This window comes from Triticum urartu, chromosome 1A (assembly GCF_056163025.1).
Source record: "Triticum urartu cultivar PI428250 chromosome 1A, HENAU_Tu73, whole genome shotgun sequence".
Classification (NCBI taxonomy): domain Eukaryota; kingdom Viridiplantae; phylum Streptophyta; class Magnoliopsida; order Poales; family Poaceae; genus Triticum; species Triticum urartu.
The window spans coordinates 121,267,609-121,285,079 of record NC_141873.1 but is presented as its reverse complement, the minus strand read 5'-3'; positions in this window follow the sequence as shown (position 1 = coordinate 121,285,079).

The following is a 17,471-nucleotide window of genomic DNA, read 5'->3' as shown; positions in this document are numbered from 1 at the left end:
AACTAGCAACAAGTTAAATGGAGTTGGTTTGAACACTAGGTTCAAATTCAAACTCCATATGTGCTTTATTAAATGCCATTTATTTGTTTTGTCCAAAACAGGGGACAAACATTGTTCAAACATGCATGAAAATGCCATAAACAGATTCCTTGAATTTTTCTGATAATTTTTCATATATAAATTATTTCATTCTGAGTTATAGATTATTTTCTATGATTTTTAGAAGTTTTAGGCATTTTCTGAAATAATAAATCATTTAGATTTATTTAAAATCCAGAAAAGGTTTTACTGCGTCAGCATGACGTAAGAGTGACGGCATCAGGTCAACTGTGGCTGGCCAGGTCAAACCTGACAAGTGGGACCCACTGGTCAGTAGTTAGTTAACTAACTAAAGTTAGTTTGTGTTAAACTAATACTAATCCTAGTTTAGTTAGTGGCCTGGGGCCCACATGTCAGTGAGTCAGGGGAAATTCAAACCCCGGTCAAGCTGGGTCAAACCCGCCGGACCAGGTCAACGGCTCGTCGCCGGCGACGACAGAGACGGCGGAGGGCTTCGGGAATCGCCCACAGGCGACCACATCGACCGCGGTTTGGTCCTACGCGTAGCTGGGGCTCACGCGCATCTAGTGGGGCAAGTGGGAGAAGTTGGGGTGGAGCGAGCTCGCCAGAATCGAGCTCGTGGCGGTGGCCGGAGTACGGGTGCACTCGGGAGCGGGGCTACGGTGCCCGTGGGGTGGCGTGCTTGGCTCCTACGGCACCTACGCGGCGCGGTGAGCACGTGGGTGTGCTCGGTTGGAGGTTGCGACGGCTGTGGCCACGGCGGCGAGAGGCTCGGCGGAGGCGCGGTTCAGTCTCCGGCGAAAAGCACGGCTAGAGGAAGGGTTGGAGAGGGAAAACAAGGGGGAAACGACGGAGGCTCACAGAGGGGTCGAACGGAGTCGAAGTCGAGGCCGGGGAAGCACGGACGGCGGCGAATCGAAGACGAGGTCGCCGGCGGCCGAAGGTTGAAGAAGAGCTCGAAGGCGATGCTGCAGGGCTTCCGGTGGGGCGCGGCTCGGTGGAGAGGAAGGGGAGAACGCGGCGGTGCTTTTGGGCTGCTCGAGGGAACGAGGGGGAGGCGATGGCCGCAGTGGTGCTCGTCGTCGGCGGCGGGCGCGTTCGGTCCGAGGTGCGGAGGCGAGGGAGAGAGCAGGGGGGAGTGAGGGAGGTCGGGCGGATCGGGACGACGCCGGGGCTTTCACCCACGCGTCCAGAGGCTCGGTGGCAAGCAGGAGGAGGCGTGGCGCCTCGCGCGCGCATGTGCTGTCCCGCCTCTGCCTACTGGCAGAGGTCAGGGATGACTGGCACCAGGCCAGGTGGGCTGGGCCAGCACAGGTGAGGCCCATGTGGCGCCAGGTTTGTTTCCTTCTCTCTCTCTTTTATTTAGTTTCTGTTTTCTATTTTTCTGTAATTGTTTTGACTTAATTAAAATGCTAAGGCATTTTCAAAAACCCTGAAAATAATTGTGGGCTCTGTATGGAATATTTCCAATAGCCCTCACTTAAGTTCAGAATTATTTGGACATTTAAGATATTATATAGCATTTAATTGTCCAAATTCAAATACGTATGAATTAACTCCAAAATCCAGAAATGTCCTAGAAATGTGTGCATAATTTTTGGAAGAAGTTTTCACCCATTCCAAAATTGATGAACTTTTCTAAAAGCCATTTTGGGTAGATGGAAAAGATTTAATTTGACCCTAGTTGTATTTCACTTGCTGCTAGGGTTTATCAGTCCCCATTTCAAAATTAATAGATGTTGAAAATGATGCATGGATGCAATGCCACTAAATACAAGAAGATTTCTAGGGCTGTGACAACTCACCCCCACTAAACAAGAATCTCATCCCGAGATTCAAGAAGTGAAGTAAGAAGACAGAGGGGTCACGAAACTATCACAGTCTTCATGATCCAGATGTCTTTCTCGAGGATTTTGATTCATTGCATCAGCTTGATCTCGATGTCTTGCTTTGAGAACTACATCCAACATGACAACGAGTGGAAAGGGAGAATTTAAGAAGAATCGACCTTCCTGAGGTTCGAGCAACTTAGGATCATCTTAATGATCACAAGATCAACTCATGGAATGAGACATAGTAACATCTCTCGAGCTGAGACATGAAACACAGATCAGGAGTGATGGAAAGGAGGTAGATGACAAGCTTCTACTGGGTAGGCAAAAATTCCACGCTGAAAAGGATGGTGCATGAATTTCAAAGTAGCAAGGAGATATTTGCCATGATTTCGTAACGTGATACCTCGTGGAAGGTGACTCGTAGAATTATTCCCTTAAGTGGCAAAAAGAATTACTTTTGATTCGGAGATCATTGAAACTCTTTATACCAGCCTAAGGCAATCACAACGATCGTTTGAAGAAGTTCGAAGAATGGCATATTCCGACTAGAATGGATGATGTGGACTATCTTGTTGAAGACAACGCAATGGATGATTTTTGCTTATCATCGGAAATGGATGGGACCCATGGTAAGTCCACTTTTGAAGATGATCCTGAACAACAACTACTGAGGTGCAGGCTGGGAACAAAATGCAAATGTTGGGAATGATTCTGGTAACTGGGGAAGAGCTCAACAGTCAAGAGTGATTCCACTGTTTGAAAAGGTTATAACATAACCGAGGAAACTGGAAGCAAATCCCAGTTAACGCCAATGGTAAAACCTGGTGCTTGCGCGTGCTCTCAAGAACTTGAGCATCTCCATATTCATGAAGGTTTTACCAATATCTGTGTCAAGGATCCTAGCAACACAACATACCACCATGATGAATGGTGATGGATGATGCAGATGCAAAGGAAGATAACACTTTCTCAGATTTCACCTTAGCGAGGCCAAGGAAACAAAATCTGGATGATCGACCGAGAGACATTTAGCACTCCGCTTCTAATGTTCTCCTTGATGTGCTAGGATAACCCATTTATTGATATGGTTTGGTATCTAGGACATCAAGTAAAAGGTCGGACTTCGGGAGCACAAGAATCCGTAAGGATTAACTACGGAGGTAAATCCTACGAAATCTCATGGAAAGGTGGCCAACTTTCTTCAATCGAGATACTACAATAATAGGTCTTCCGGCTGGATGTGTTGGCCACGACATCCACTTTACCGGTTATAGAGAGACCAATATTATAGTTCTTGGAAAATGCTCCAACCATCATATTTGCCTGAGATTCGGATCTGGTTGGTGTCAGGATATTCTAGACTCATCGAGTCTAGAAAGGAAAATGAAGGTTTGCAACACAAATCGATGAGACGACGTTGCGAGATTCTCGGGGGAATGAACTACGGTAGTAAGCTCCAAAACATGAGCCGATTCTGCTACAAGCATGTGAATACGTTGTCCTAGACAAGCATAGTCACCTGGTAGTCTTAAAATGAAACACTACCGAGTTCAGGGGAACCATCAACGAGGATATCGAAGTCCTTGCGTAGGTCTAACTCTTAAGAAGAAACTTCTTCTCCTTGAACAAATCAATCAGTGGCTTGGTGTGCTAGGGATACGTATAGAATGTAGATGATCAGTCTATCAGACCATAGAATACTTTGCACATGCATGACTGACTTGGGATGATTCCAGAGGAAGCAAAAACAAACTTTCTCGAATTCACGGCGGCAACTTACATCAGATGCACATGAATTAGAGGAAGTCACATCTTTCAACCGGACATATGCTTCATGATCGGGACATGAGGGCAATGCTTATAAAGTTTCCAACACTAGTGTAATGTTCAACGTGAATCATGGGGGAGACAAAATGTTGTTGATGGGCTCAACACCAACTCATCGGAATCTCCATATCACTGGACTTCCACCATCATGTGAACACGGTGATAGCATTGGTCAAACCAAAAGATGTAATGGTGTATGCTCGAGGGATCAACCAATAGTAAGACAACATTATGAACATCGTTGGTTCTGATTTGATTTGACGATAGCCCACACTCAAATCAAGGGATTGATAAGGCAATAGCGCCGACAGTTGATCACATGGATCAATCGACGAAGATATTATCTTTCTTCAACACAGATACAAGATATCCCTTAGGGATGAGCGTGGTAGGACAAGCTTTTATCTTCCAACTCTCCAAGTTGTTGTTAAGCTTAACCAACTAGCTCAGGGATATCCAACACAGATTCCTGGAGAAGAGGGTGGCTACAAGAAACCAACTTGATCACGAACTCAACATAGCGATCAGGTGACAGCCGGGTGATACCTCCGAGAAGATATTCGGAAAATCATGAACCACCGATATGTTATTAAGCTCGAGAACAATCTTGCTTTTCAGGGCAAGACGATATGATCAAGGAGCGAGGGATTATCACAGTCCTAACTCATTGGTCAATGAGTGCACCCAGAAATATGGACTAGGTAGCACGATCAATCTTAGGATGGTGATTTAATTACCAGCACGCTAAGAATGAGAGTATTGTCCATTAACTACCAAGAAACGGAGTTGCTAGGAATATTGCTTTCACACATCACGGTTCACTTGTCGGCATTCTGGTTATAATAACACGGAACCGAGGAATGAACAATGATGGAAAGAAGTATTACTGCGTCAAGAATTCATAAGAGGTGGTGCAATTCTCATGACAGTCCTGACATAAAAGGGGTAATACTCCAGGGTAGAACGGAGCAAAAGCTGGATGGCATTTGATCTGCAGAACACAACTACTTTGACCCAATCCTGGATATGGATGAGGTACTGGAGTTTGTTTCTCCTAGTCATTCTGAAATAGAATGGCTTGACGGACCACAAGAATAATAGGCATCGATGAACACGAATGCACAACTATTCCTGACTATCAATTTATAGATGATGGTCGGAATACAGCTGAGAATGGACAACTCAAGGAGCATATAACATTTTGAGTTGTGGATTCATGGGTTAGTATGTCGAACGAGTTCAACATTTTTCTTCCGGATAAACCATGCAGAAAGGTAGAACTGGCAGAATCACAATTATGAATGGAGAACTCCTCAGGAGTACTCTAATAGTGATCTTTTGGTTCAAAGAACTTCTGCCTTAATGGTTCATGGTATTTGGAAGAAGGAAATACCACGGACCTCGAGGACTATCGCAAAGGTTACTAATATCTTAAGGGAACTAGCAAATACTAACGACATGAAGTAGGGTGAATCTCGGGTTCAAAAACCCAGGAATAGGATATCTACTACTAAATGGCATCACGGGATGCTTTCAAGAATGGTGGCCAGAATCATCACACTGGGATGCAAAGCATTGCTAGATTACCAGGTGATACTCTAGACACCTAGGGTCATAATAATAGCTCCAACAAAAATGCCGAGGCAGCGGAGTACCTCAACAGACGGATTAGTGTGCTTAAACTGGCCCAAAAGGACATCGGGAACTGGGAGGAAGAATTTGCAAATGCATCAGATTGTTTAGAAACCTGAGATGACTCGGACAGCATAACGGCTGTAAATGCTCAAAATGATTTGAGACATCCTGCAAAAATGGTGGCATAACCACTCAACATCACAATATCAAGGTTATGATACCAATTATGAACATATGGAAGTAGTAGGAACTGAACTGAGGCTTGAAACTATCAATTCTATAAGTCTATGGATTAGTAACATGTCATCCTGATAGATAGATGAGAAGGCCTAGTTCTTAATCCCCGTAGAAAAGAAGAGGTTGACTCAGATCAGAAGGCATAGGGTAAAGGAGTAAACAGAGCCTTACGTTCCCTTCCACAATCAATTCCCTTACATAACTAAAGCATTTCTAGACTCGACTTCGACCAGTTTGGCTTGGTAATCCTACAAGCAGTCAGGCTCTGATACCAAAGCTGTCAGGACCCCGATTCCAAGTCACACCGATCTAGCCGGTAACACCTCATATCACTTTGCGGCCTCACGCACGGTATTTCCACGGGTGTCGCCTTACCATGGCCCGGGACCGTTTGCGCCTTTTGGCTCACGTATATGACAGTGTCGCTAGTATCCATATAACAGAGAACCCGGGCTGACATGGCTAGTCGTGAACCCAAAGCGGCACTAACCTATGGGGACAGGCATACATGAATCACATCCAGCATGTCGGTCAGCAGCGTGTGAATCCGGGCGGTAGCACTGGGCTAACAGGACTCCGGGAACCCGGGCTGTAGCAGGCTAGGCAGGACTCCGGATGTCACTGCGTGACATTTCCCTGAAGGGACAGACACAGGAATGAAGTGAAACACATGCCGGCCAGTCAAGTGTCCTGAGCAGTAGTGCTGGGCTAGCAGGACTCCGGTGAACAGGGTTGTAGCGGACTACTATGGCTCGAGGAACACTAGACTACATTTCCCCATAAGAAAGGCTGCCAAGGATAAACAACTAGATTGTCGGATCCCACCCATACCAAGCATTTCAATCATACACACAATATGCCCGATATGAGTAAATACAACATGGCATCACAACATAACTCTACGACTCAAGTATTTATTCATTAGGCTCCGAGGAGCCAGAAATACAAACATGGGTCTCATGACCCAACAATCACAGCATACAAATCAAGCACATGCGGAAGCTTAACATGTCTAAGTACAGACATCTACAGATGGAAAAAAAACTAAGCCTGACTATCTACCAGATCCTGCCGAGGGCACAAGATCGTAGCTGAGGTATCAAGCTAAATGTCGAAGTCCACGCAGAACTACTAGCGAGACTGAAGCCTCTCTGCAAAAACTTAAATTAAGCAAACGTGAGTACAATTGTAGTCAGCAAGACTTACATCAGAACTAACTACATATGCATCAGTATCAACAAAGGGGGTGGTGGAGTTTAACTGCAGCAAGCCAGCTTTGACTCAGTGGCTAACCTGGACTACGACTGGAAGCAACTCTTTTGGGGTGGTGCACACGAGTCCACATATTCACCATATCAATACACCAGTATGGATCCGCCCCCGTCTCCCTACGAGAAGGCCATCCATAGCACTCACGCTTATCTTGCGAGTTTTAGAGTATCCACTTTCGCTTGTCTATGAACTGTTATAGGCAACCCAGAAGTCCATTACCGCGGACACGGCTATTCGAATAGATGATGTTAACCCTGCAGGGGTGTACTTCTTCACACACGCTCTCACCACTTACCACCATATACACGTCATGTATCTCGGCAACCTTCAAGCGGAAGCCTGGCGAGGGTGTCGGCCATGGCCTACCTAAACACTTAAGTCTCTAGTCCAGGTTTATCGCCTATCCAGGTTCCATCCGCAGGGAGTCCGGCCGAGGTTTCCACATACGGCCCCGAACGATGTGAACAGGGTTCCTGAGACACCAAACGGGTGCCCGGTACACCGTGCCACGGTGTATCTACCGCATCATAGCCCACCCCTAGGGTCAGCGCTATGCACAGCCACCAACACATGACCTACAAACACCAGAAACTAGTTGCAACTCCTGGACAGAGTACTAGGGTGATTAAGAAGCCGAGAGGGTCAATTAAGGATCCCAATGAGTGGTAGTAGCTGTTCATGGATCACAGACACAGAACTCAGTTCCTGAGGATGGTTTCAATGAGACAACCCACCATGTACTCCTACATGGCCTCTCACCGCTACCTTTACCAAAACGTGTTCACACACTTAGCTCACACACAGTAGGACATGTTCACACACCTCCAATTCATTCCCGATGAATCAGACCTGACACAACTCTATGCAATAGCAGGCATGACAAACAAGCATGAATGAGTAGGCACATCAGGGCTCAAACAACTCCTACTCATGCTAGTGGGTTTCATCTATTTACTGTGGCAATGATAGGTCATGCAGAGGATAAGGGGTTCAACTACCGCAACAAGTAACAGATGAATCATTGTTGTCCTAATGCAGTAAAAGAGAGCAGGAGCGAGAGAGTGGGCTTGTATCGGAATGAACAAGGGGGTTGTGCTTGCCTGGCACTTCTGAAGACAATATAGTTCTTCATCGGTGTCATCGATCACGTCGTCGGAAACATCGTCATCTGAGAGGGGATGGTTACCGGCAAACAGGGAAGGACACAATCAATGCCATGCAACAATATGATGCATGAATGTGACATGGAAATATGCTGTTGATTGGCCTAATGCAACTAGCAACAAGTTAAATGGAGTTGGTTTGAACACTAGGTTCAAATTCAAACTCCATATGTGCTTTATTAAATGCCATTTATTTGTTTTGTCCAAAACAGGGGACAAACATTGTTCAAACATGCATGGAAATGCCCTAAACAGATTCCTTGAATTTTTTTGATAATTTTTCATATATATATTATTTCATTCTGAGTTATAGATTATTTTCTATGATTTTTAGAAGTTTTAGGAATTTTCTGAAATAAATAAATCATTTAGATTTATTTAAAATCTAGAAAAGGTTTTACTGCGTCAGCATGACGTAAGAGTGACGTCATCAGGTCAACTGTGGCTGGCCAGGTCAAACCTGACCAGTGGGACCCACTGGTTAGTAGTTAGTTAACTAACTAAAGTTAGTTTGTGTTAAACTAATACTAATCCTAGTTTAGTTAGTGGCCTGGGGCCCACATGTCAGTGAGTCAGGGGAAAGTCAAACCCCGGTCAAGCTGGGTCAAACCCGCCGGACCAGGTCAACGGCTCGTCGCCGGCGACGACAGAGACGGTGGAGGGCTTCGGGAATCGCCCACAGGCGACCAAATCGACCGCGGTTTGGTCCTACGCGTAGCTGCGGCTCGCGCGCATCTAGTGGGGCAAGTGGGAGAAGATGGGGTGGAGCGAGCTCGCCGGAATCGAGCTCGTGGCGGTGGCCGGAGTACGGGTGCGCTCGGGAGCGGGGCTACGGTGCCCGTGGGGTGGCGTGCTTGGCTCCTACGGCACCTACGCGGCGCGGTGAGCACGTGGGTGTGCTCGGTTGGAGGTTGCGGCGGCTGTGGCCACGGCGGCGAGAGGCTCGGCGGTGGCGCGGTTCGGTCTCCGGCGAAAAGCATGGCTAGAGGAAGGGTTGGAGAGGGAAAACAAGGGGGAAACGACGGAGGCTCACAGAGGGGTCGAACGGAGTCGAAGTCGAGGCCAGGGAAGCACGGACGGCGGCGAATCGAAGACGAGGTCGCCGGCCGCCGAAGGTTGAAGAAGAGCTCGAAGGCGACGCTGCAGGGCTTCCGGCGGGGTGCGGCTCGGTGGAGAGGAAGGGGAGAACGCGGCGGTGCTTCTGGGCTGCTCGAGGGAACGTGGGGGAGGCAATGGCCGCAGTGGTGCTCGTCGTCGGCGGCGGGCGCGTTCGGTCCAAGGTGCGGAGGCCAGGGAGAGAGCAGGGGGAGTGAGAGAGGTCGGGCGGATCGGGACGACGCCGGGGCGTTCACCCACGCGTCCAGAGGCTCGGTGGCAAGCAGGAGGAGGCGTGGCGCCTCGCACGCGCGTGCGCTGTCCCGCCTCTGCCTACTGGCAGAGGTCAGGGATGACTGGCACCAGGCTAGGTGGGCTGGGCCAGCACAGGTGAGGCCCAGGTGGCGCCAGGTTTGTTTCCTTCTCTCTCTCTTTTATTTAGTTTCTGTTTTCTATTTTTCTGTAATTGTTTTGACTTAATTAAAATGCTAAGGCATTTTCAAAAACCCTGAAAATAATTGTGGGCTCTGTATGGAATATTTCCAACAGCCCTCACTTAAGTTCAGAATTATTTGGACATTTAAGATATTATATAGCATTTAATTGTCCAAATTCAAATACGTATGAATTAACTCCAAAATCCAGAAATGTCCTAGAAATGTGTGCTTAATTTTTGGAAGAAGTTTTCACCCATTCCAAAATTGATGAACATTTCTAAAAGCCATTTTGGGTAGATGGAAAAGATTTAATTTGACCCTAGTTGTATTTCACTTGCTGCTAGGGTTTATCAGTCCCCATTACAAAATTAATAGATGTTGAAAATGATGCATGGATGCAATGCCACTAAATACAAGAAGATTTGTAGGGCTGTGACATGAGTTATGTGATTTGATGAACTGAAGTTTGTTTGGAGTCCTGGATGAGATCACAGACATGACGAGGAGTCTCGAAATGGTCGAGAGGTAAAGATTCATATACTGGAAGGTTGCATTTGGACATCAGAATGGTTCCAAGAGGTTCAGGCATTTTTCCGGAGTACGAGGAGGTTACTGGAACCCCCCGGGAGAAGTTATGGGCCTTATGGGCCATAAGGGGGAAGCACATCAGCCCACAAGGGGCTGGTGCGCCCCCCTAGAGTAGGAGGCCTATTAGGACTTGGAGAAGGGGGCCGACCCCCCCCCCTTTCCTTCTCCTTCTCCCTTCCCCCTTTCCTACTCCATGTGGGAGGTGGAATCCTACTAGGACTAGGGAGTCCTAGTAGGACTCCACACCTTGGCGTGCCCCCCTAGGACCGGCTGCCTCTCCCTCTCCCTCCTTTATATATGGAGGTAGGGGGCACCCCTAGAACACGCAAGTTGATCTTTAGCCGTGTGCGGTGCCCCCCTTCACAGTTTTCCACCTCGGTCATATTGTCGTAGTGCTTAGGCGAAGCCCAGCGTCACTAACTTCATCATCACCGTCAACACGCCGTCGTGCCGACGAAACTCACCCTCGGCCTCAACTGGATCAAGAGTACGAGGGACGTCACCGAGCTGAACGCGTGCAGATCGCGAAGGTGCCGTGCATTCAGTACTTGATCGGTTGGATCGCGAAGACGTTTGACTTCATCAATCAAACGCTTCCGCTTTCGGTCTACAAGGGTACGTTGACACACTCTCCCCTCTCGTTGCTATGCATATCCTAGATAGATCTTGCGTGATCGTAGGATTTTTTTTTTGAAATACTGCGTTCCCCAACAGTGCATCCGAGCCAGGTCTATGCGTAGATGTTATATGCACGAGTAGAACACAAAGAGTTCTGGGCGATAATAGTCATTCTGCTTACCAGCATGTCATACTTTGATTTGGCGGTATTGTTGGATGAAGCAGCCCAGACCGACATTACACGACCGCGTTCATGAGACTGGTTCTACCGACATGCTTTGCACACAGGTGGCTAGTGGGTGTCTGTTTCTCCAACTTTAGTTGAATCGAGTTTGACTACACCCGGTCCTTGTTGAAGGTTAAAACAGCACACTTGACGAAAAAATCGTTGTGGTTTTTGATGTGTAGGTAAGAACGGTTCTTGCTAGAAGCCCGTAGCAGCCACGTAAAACTTGCAACAACAAAGTAGAGGACGTCTAACTTGTTTTTGCAGGGCTTGCTGTGATGTGATATGGTCAAGACATGATGATATATAAATTCTTGTATGAGATGATCATGTTTAGTACCAGTTATCGGCAACTGGCAGGAGCCATATGGTTGTCGCTTTATGGTATGAAATGCAATCGCCATGTAATTGCTTTACTTTATCACTAAGCGGTAGCGATAGTCGTAGAAGCAATATTTGGCGAGATGACAATGATGCTACGATGGAGATCAAGGTATCAAGCCGGTGACGATGGTGATCATGACGGTGCTTTGGAGATGGAGATCAAAGGCACAAGATGATGATGGCCATATCATATCACTTATATTGATTGCATGTGATGTTTATCCTTTATGCATCTTATTTTGCTTAGTACGGCGGTAGCATTATAAGATGATCTCTCACTAAATTTCAAGGTACAAGTGTTCTCCCTGAGTATGCACCGTTGCGAAAGTTTGTCGTGCCGAGACACCACATGATGATCGGGTGTGATAAGCTCTACGTTCACATACAACGGGTGCAAGCCAGTTTTGCACACACAGAATACTCGGGTTAAACTTGACGAGCCTAGCATATGCAGATATGGCCTCGGAAAACTGAGACCGAAAGGTCTAGCGTGAATCATATAGTAGATATGATCAACATAGTGATGTTCACCATTGAAAACCACTCCATCTCACGTGATGATCGGACATGGTTTAGTTGATATGGATCACGTGATCACTTAGATGATTAGAGGGATGTCTATCTAAGTGGGAGTTCTTAAGTAATATGATTAATTGAACTTAAATTTCTCATGAACTTAGTCCTGGTAGTATGAGCATATCTATGTTGTAGATAAATTGCCGCGTATAGCTTCCCCGTTTTATTTATGATATGTTCCTAGAGAAAACTATGTTGAAAGATGTTAGTAGCAATGATGCGGACTAGCTCCGTGATCTGAGGATTATCCTCATTGTCGCACAGAAGAATTATGTCCTTGATGCACCGCTAGGTGATGGACCTATTGCAGGAGCAGAGGGAGACGTTATGAACGTTTGGCAAGCTCGGTATGATGACTACTTGATAGTTTAGTGCGCGATGCTTTACGGCTTAGAATCGGGACTTCAAAAACATTTTGAACGCCACGGAGCATATAAGATGTTCCAAGAGTTGAAATTAGTATTTCAGACTCATGCCTGTCTTGAGAGGTATGAAACCTCTAACAGTACTTTGCCTACAAGATGGAGGAGAATAGCTCAACCAATGAGCATGTGCTCAGATTGTCTGGGTACTACAATTGCTTGAATCAAGTGGGAGTTAATCTTCCATATAAGATAGTGATTGATAAAGTTCTCTAGTCACTATCACCAAGTTACTGGAACTTAGTGATGAACTATAATATGCAAGGGATGACGTAAAACGATTCCCGATCTCTTCGCGATGCTGAAATCAGCAAAGGTAGAAATCAAGAAAAACATCAAGTGTTGATGGTTGACAAGACCACTAGTTTCAAGTAAAAGGGCAAGGGAAAGAAAGAGAACTTTAAGAAGAATGGCAAGCAAGTTGCCACTCCCATGAAGAAGCCCAAATCTAGACCCAAGCCTAAAACTGAGTGCTTCTACTGCAAAGGAAATGGTCACTGGAAGCGGAACTGCCCCAAATACTTGGCGGATAAGAAGGATGGCAAAGTGAACAAAAGTATATATGATATACATGTTATTGATGTGTACTTTACTAGTGTTCATAGTAGCCCCCGGGTATTTGATACTAGTTCAGTTGCTATGATTAGTAACTTGAAACAGGAGTTACAAAATGAACAGAGATTAGTTGAGGGCGAGGTGACGATGTGTGTTGGAAGTAATTCCAAGTTTGATAAGATCACCATCGCACACTCCCTTTCCCTTCGGGATTAGTGTTGAACCTAAAATAAATGTTATTTGGCGTTTGCGTTGAGCATAATATGATTGGATCATATTTATTGCAATACGGTTATTCATGTAAGTCAAAGAATAATTGTTATTCTGTTTACATGAATAAAACCTTTTGTGGTCATACACCCAAGGTGAATGGTTTATTGAATCTCGATCGTAGTAATACACATATTCATAGTATTGAAACCAAAAGATATAAATTTAATAATGTCTAACGCCCGGATAATCATGCTACAGTAATCCCACGTTAACGATGCCATGTTAACTGTTGCTAATCTCGCGTTAGATCAAAACTTTTCAAATTCAAAATTAAAAAAAATGTCAAACACCAAGCTTTTCAAAAGTTAAAACAAAAATGTTCGGGAGGTGCCATATTTTGCATATGTAAATATGGTGTAATAAACACATTTTTATAAAATGCCTAAATAGTTTAAATTGAAATAAAACAAAAAAAAAACAAAACACAAAAACAAAAAAAATAAAAGCCCCCCCCCCGCGCTGGGCCTTTTGGCCAAGTTGGCCATCCACACAGACCCCGGTCGCCCACCCTCGCACCCCATAACCTCCCCCCACGCCCACCGACACCCCACTCCTCCCCAGAAAATATCCCCCCTCTTCCCCCGATTGGATCGGGATCGAGAGGAGGAGGCCGCCGCCCGGATCACCGTCGCCGCCCGGAGCCCCCCACGCCAGCCTGCTTCCTCTCCGTCGCGTCGTCACCGCCCTCCTCCCCGTGCCCCACTGCCATCGTCCCTACTCCCCGCCGTCAACTGCCGCCCTCTCCCTCCCCTCTATCTTCCTCAGTGCGCCATGATAACCCACAAGTATAGGGGATCACAACAGTTTTCGAAGGTAGAGTATTCAACCCAAATTTATTGATTCGACACAAGGGGAGCCAAAGAATAATCTCAAGTATTAGCAGCTGAGTTGTCAATTCAACCACACCTGGAAACTTAGTATCTACAACAAAGTATTTAGTAGCAAAGAATATGATAGTAGTGGTAACGGTAGCAAAAGGTAACGGTGGTAAAAGTAATGTTTTTGGTATTTTGTAGTGATGATAGCAATAGCAACGGGAAAGTAAATAAGCGAAGAACAATATATGGAAAGCTCATAGGCAATGGATCGGTGATGGAGAATTATGCCGGATGCGGTTCATCATGTAACAGTCATAACCTAGGGTGACACAGAACTAGCTCCAGTTCATTGATATAATGTAGGCATGTATTCCGAACATAGTCATACGTGCTTATGGAAAAGAACTTGCATGACATCTTTTGTCCTACCCTCCCGTGGCAGTGGGGTCCTTATGGAAACTAAGGGATATTAAGGCCTCCTTTTAATAGAGAACCGGAACAAAGCATTAACACATAGTGAATACATGAACTCCTCAAACTACGGTCATCACCGGTAAGTATCCCGATTATTGTCACTTCGAGGTTAACGGATCATAACACATAATAGGTGACTATGGACTTGCAAGATAGGATCAAGAACACTCATATATTGATGAAAACATAATAGGTTTAGATCTGAAATCATGGCACTCGGGCCCTAGTGACAAGCATTAAGCATAGCAAAGTCATAGCAACATCAATCTCAGAACATAGTGGATACTAGGGATCAAACCCTAACAAAACTAACTCGATTACATGATAGATCCCATCCAACCCATCATCGTCCAGCAAGCCTATGATGGAATTACTCACGCACGGCGGTGAGCATCATGAAATTGGTGATGGAGGATGGTTGATGACGACGATGGCGACGGATTCCCCTCTCCGGAGCCCCGAACGGACTCCAGATCGGCCCTCCCGAGAGGTTTTAGGGCTTGGCGGTGGCTCCGTATCGTAAAACGCGATGAATCCTTCTCCCTGATTTTTTTTGCCCCGAAACACAATATATGGAGTTGGAGTTGGAGTCGGAGAGGCACCAGGGGGCCCATGAGGTAGGGGGCGCGCCCTAGGGGGGCAGGCGCGCCCCCACCCTCATGGACAGGTGGTGGGCCCCCTGGCCTTCATCTTTTGCACGTATTTTTTATATTTTCCAAAAAGTTGCTCCGTGAAGTTTCAGGTCATTCCGAGAACGTTTGTTTCTGCACATAAATAACATCATGGTAATTCTGCTGAAAACAGCGTTAGTCCGAGTTAGTTCCATTCAAATCATGTAAGTTAGAGTCCAAAACAAGGGCAAAAGTGTTTGGAAAAGTAGATACGACGGGGACGTATCAACTCCCCCAAGCTTAAACCTTTGCTTGTCCTCAAGCAATTTAGTTGACAAACTGAAAGTGATAAAGAAAAACTTTTACAAACTCTGTTTGATCTTGTTGTTGTAAATATGTAAAGCTAGCATTCAAGTTTTCAGCAAAGATTATAACTTACCACATTCGCAATAACGCTTAGGTCTCAAGTTTTACTCATATCAATGGCATAATCAACTAGCAAGCAATAATAATAAATCTTGGATGACAACACTTTCTCAAAACAATCATAATATGATATAACAAGATGGTATCTCGCTAGCCCTTTCTGAGACCGCAAAACATAAATGCAGAGCACCTTTAAAGACCAAGGACTGACTAGACATTGTAATTCATGGTAAAATAGATCCAGTCAAGTCATACTCAATGTAAATTAACAGTAATGAATGCAAATGACAGTGGTGCTCTCCAACTGGTGCTTTTTAATAAGAAGATGATGAATCAGCATAAAAGTAAATAGATAGGCCCTTCGCAGAGGGAAGCAGGGATTTGTAGAGGTGCCAGAGCTCGGTTTTGAAACAAAGGTGAATAATATTTTGAGCGGTATACTTTCATTGTCAACATAACAACCAAGAGATGGCGATATCTTCCATGCTACACACATTATAGGCGGTTCCCAAACAGAATGGTAAAGTTTTATACTCCCCCTTCCACCAACAAGCATCAATCCATGGCTTGCTCGAAAAAAACGAGTGCCTCCAACTAACAAGAGTCCAAGTGGGGGTTTTGTTTGCAATTATTTTGATTTAGTTTGCATAAAGCATGGGACTGGGCATCCCGGTGACCAGCCATTTATCTCGTGAGTGAGGAGCGGAGTCCACTCCTCTTGAGAGTAACCCGCCTAACATGGAAGATACGGACAGCCCTAGTTGATACATGAGCTATTCGAGCATACAAAACAGGATATTTATTTGAAGGTTTAGAGTTTGACACATACAAATTTACTTGGAACGGCAGGTATATACCGTATATAGGTAGGTATAGTGGACTCATGTGGAATAACTTTGGGGTTTAAGGGATTGGATGCACAAGCAGTATTCCCGCTTAGTACAGGTGAAGGCTAGCAAAAGACTGGGAAGCGACCAGCTAGAGAGCGACGACAGTCATGAACATGCATTAAAATTAATCAACACCGAATGCAAGCATGAGTAGGATATAATCCATCATGAACATAAATATCATGAAGGCTATGTTGATTTTGTTTCAACTACATGCGTGAACATGCGCCAAGTCAAGTCACTTAAATCATTTAGAGGAGGATACCACCCTATCATACAACATCACAACCATTTTAATAGCATGTTGGCACGCAAGGTAAACCATTATAAGCTCCTAGCTAATCAAGCATGACACAAGAAACTATGATCTCTAGTTGTCATTGAAAACATGTTTATTCATAATAGGCTGAATCAGGAACGATGAACTAATCATATTTACAAAAAAAAGGTCGCGTTCATACCAGCTTTTCTCATCTCAGTCAGTCCATCATATATCATCATAATTTCCTTTCACTTGCACGACCGAACGATGTGAATAATAATAATAGTGCGCATGCATTGGACTAAGCTGGAATCTGCAAGCATTCAATAAACAGGAGAAGACAAGGCAATATGGGCTCTTCTGTCAGATCAACAAGTATGCATACAAGAGCCACTTCAACAATTCAATTATGGTCTTCTCCTATGAACCCCCAAAGGAAAGAAAAGAAATAAAACTATTTACACGGAGAGCTCCCAACAAGTAAACGAGGAACAAGAAATCTTTTTGGGTTTTCTTTTTAATTACTACTACAAGCGTGGAAAGTAAACTAATTAGAATCTACAACTATTTTTTGGTTTTTCTTAAGGTTTATCAAACACACAAGAAGAAAGCATAAAAAGGAAATTAAACTAGCATGGATGATACAATGAAAAAGTATGAGCACCGACATCTAGCAATGAGTGTGTGAACATAAATGTAATGTCGGTGAGAAATACGTACTCCCCCAAGCTTAGGCTTTTGGCCTAAGTTGGTCTATGGCCACGGTTAGCCTGGCTGATATCCGTAG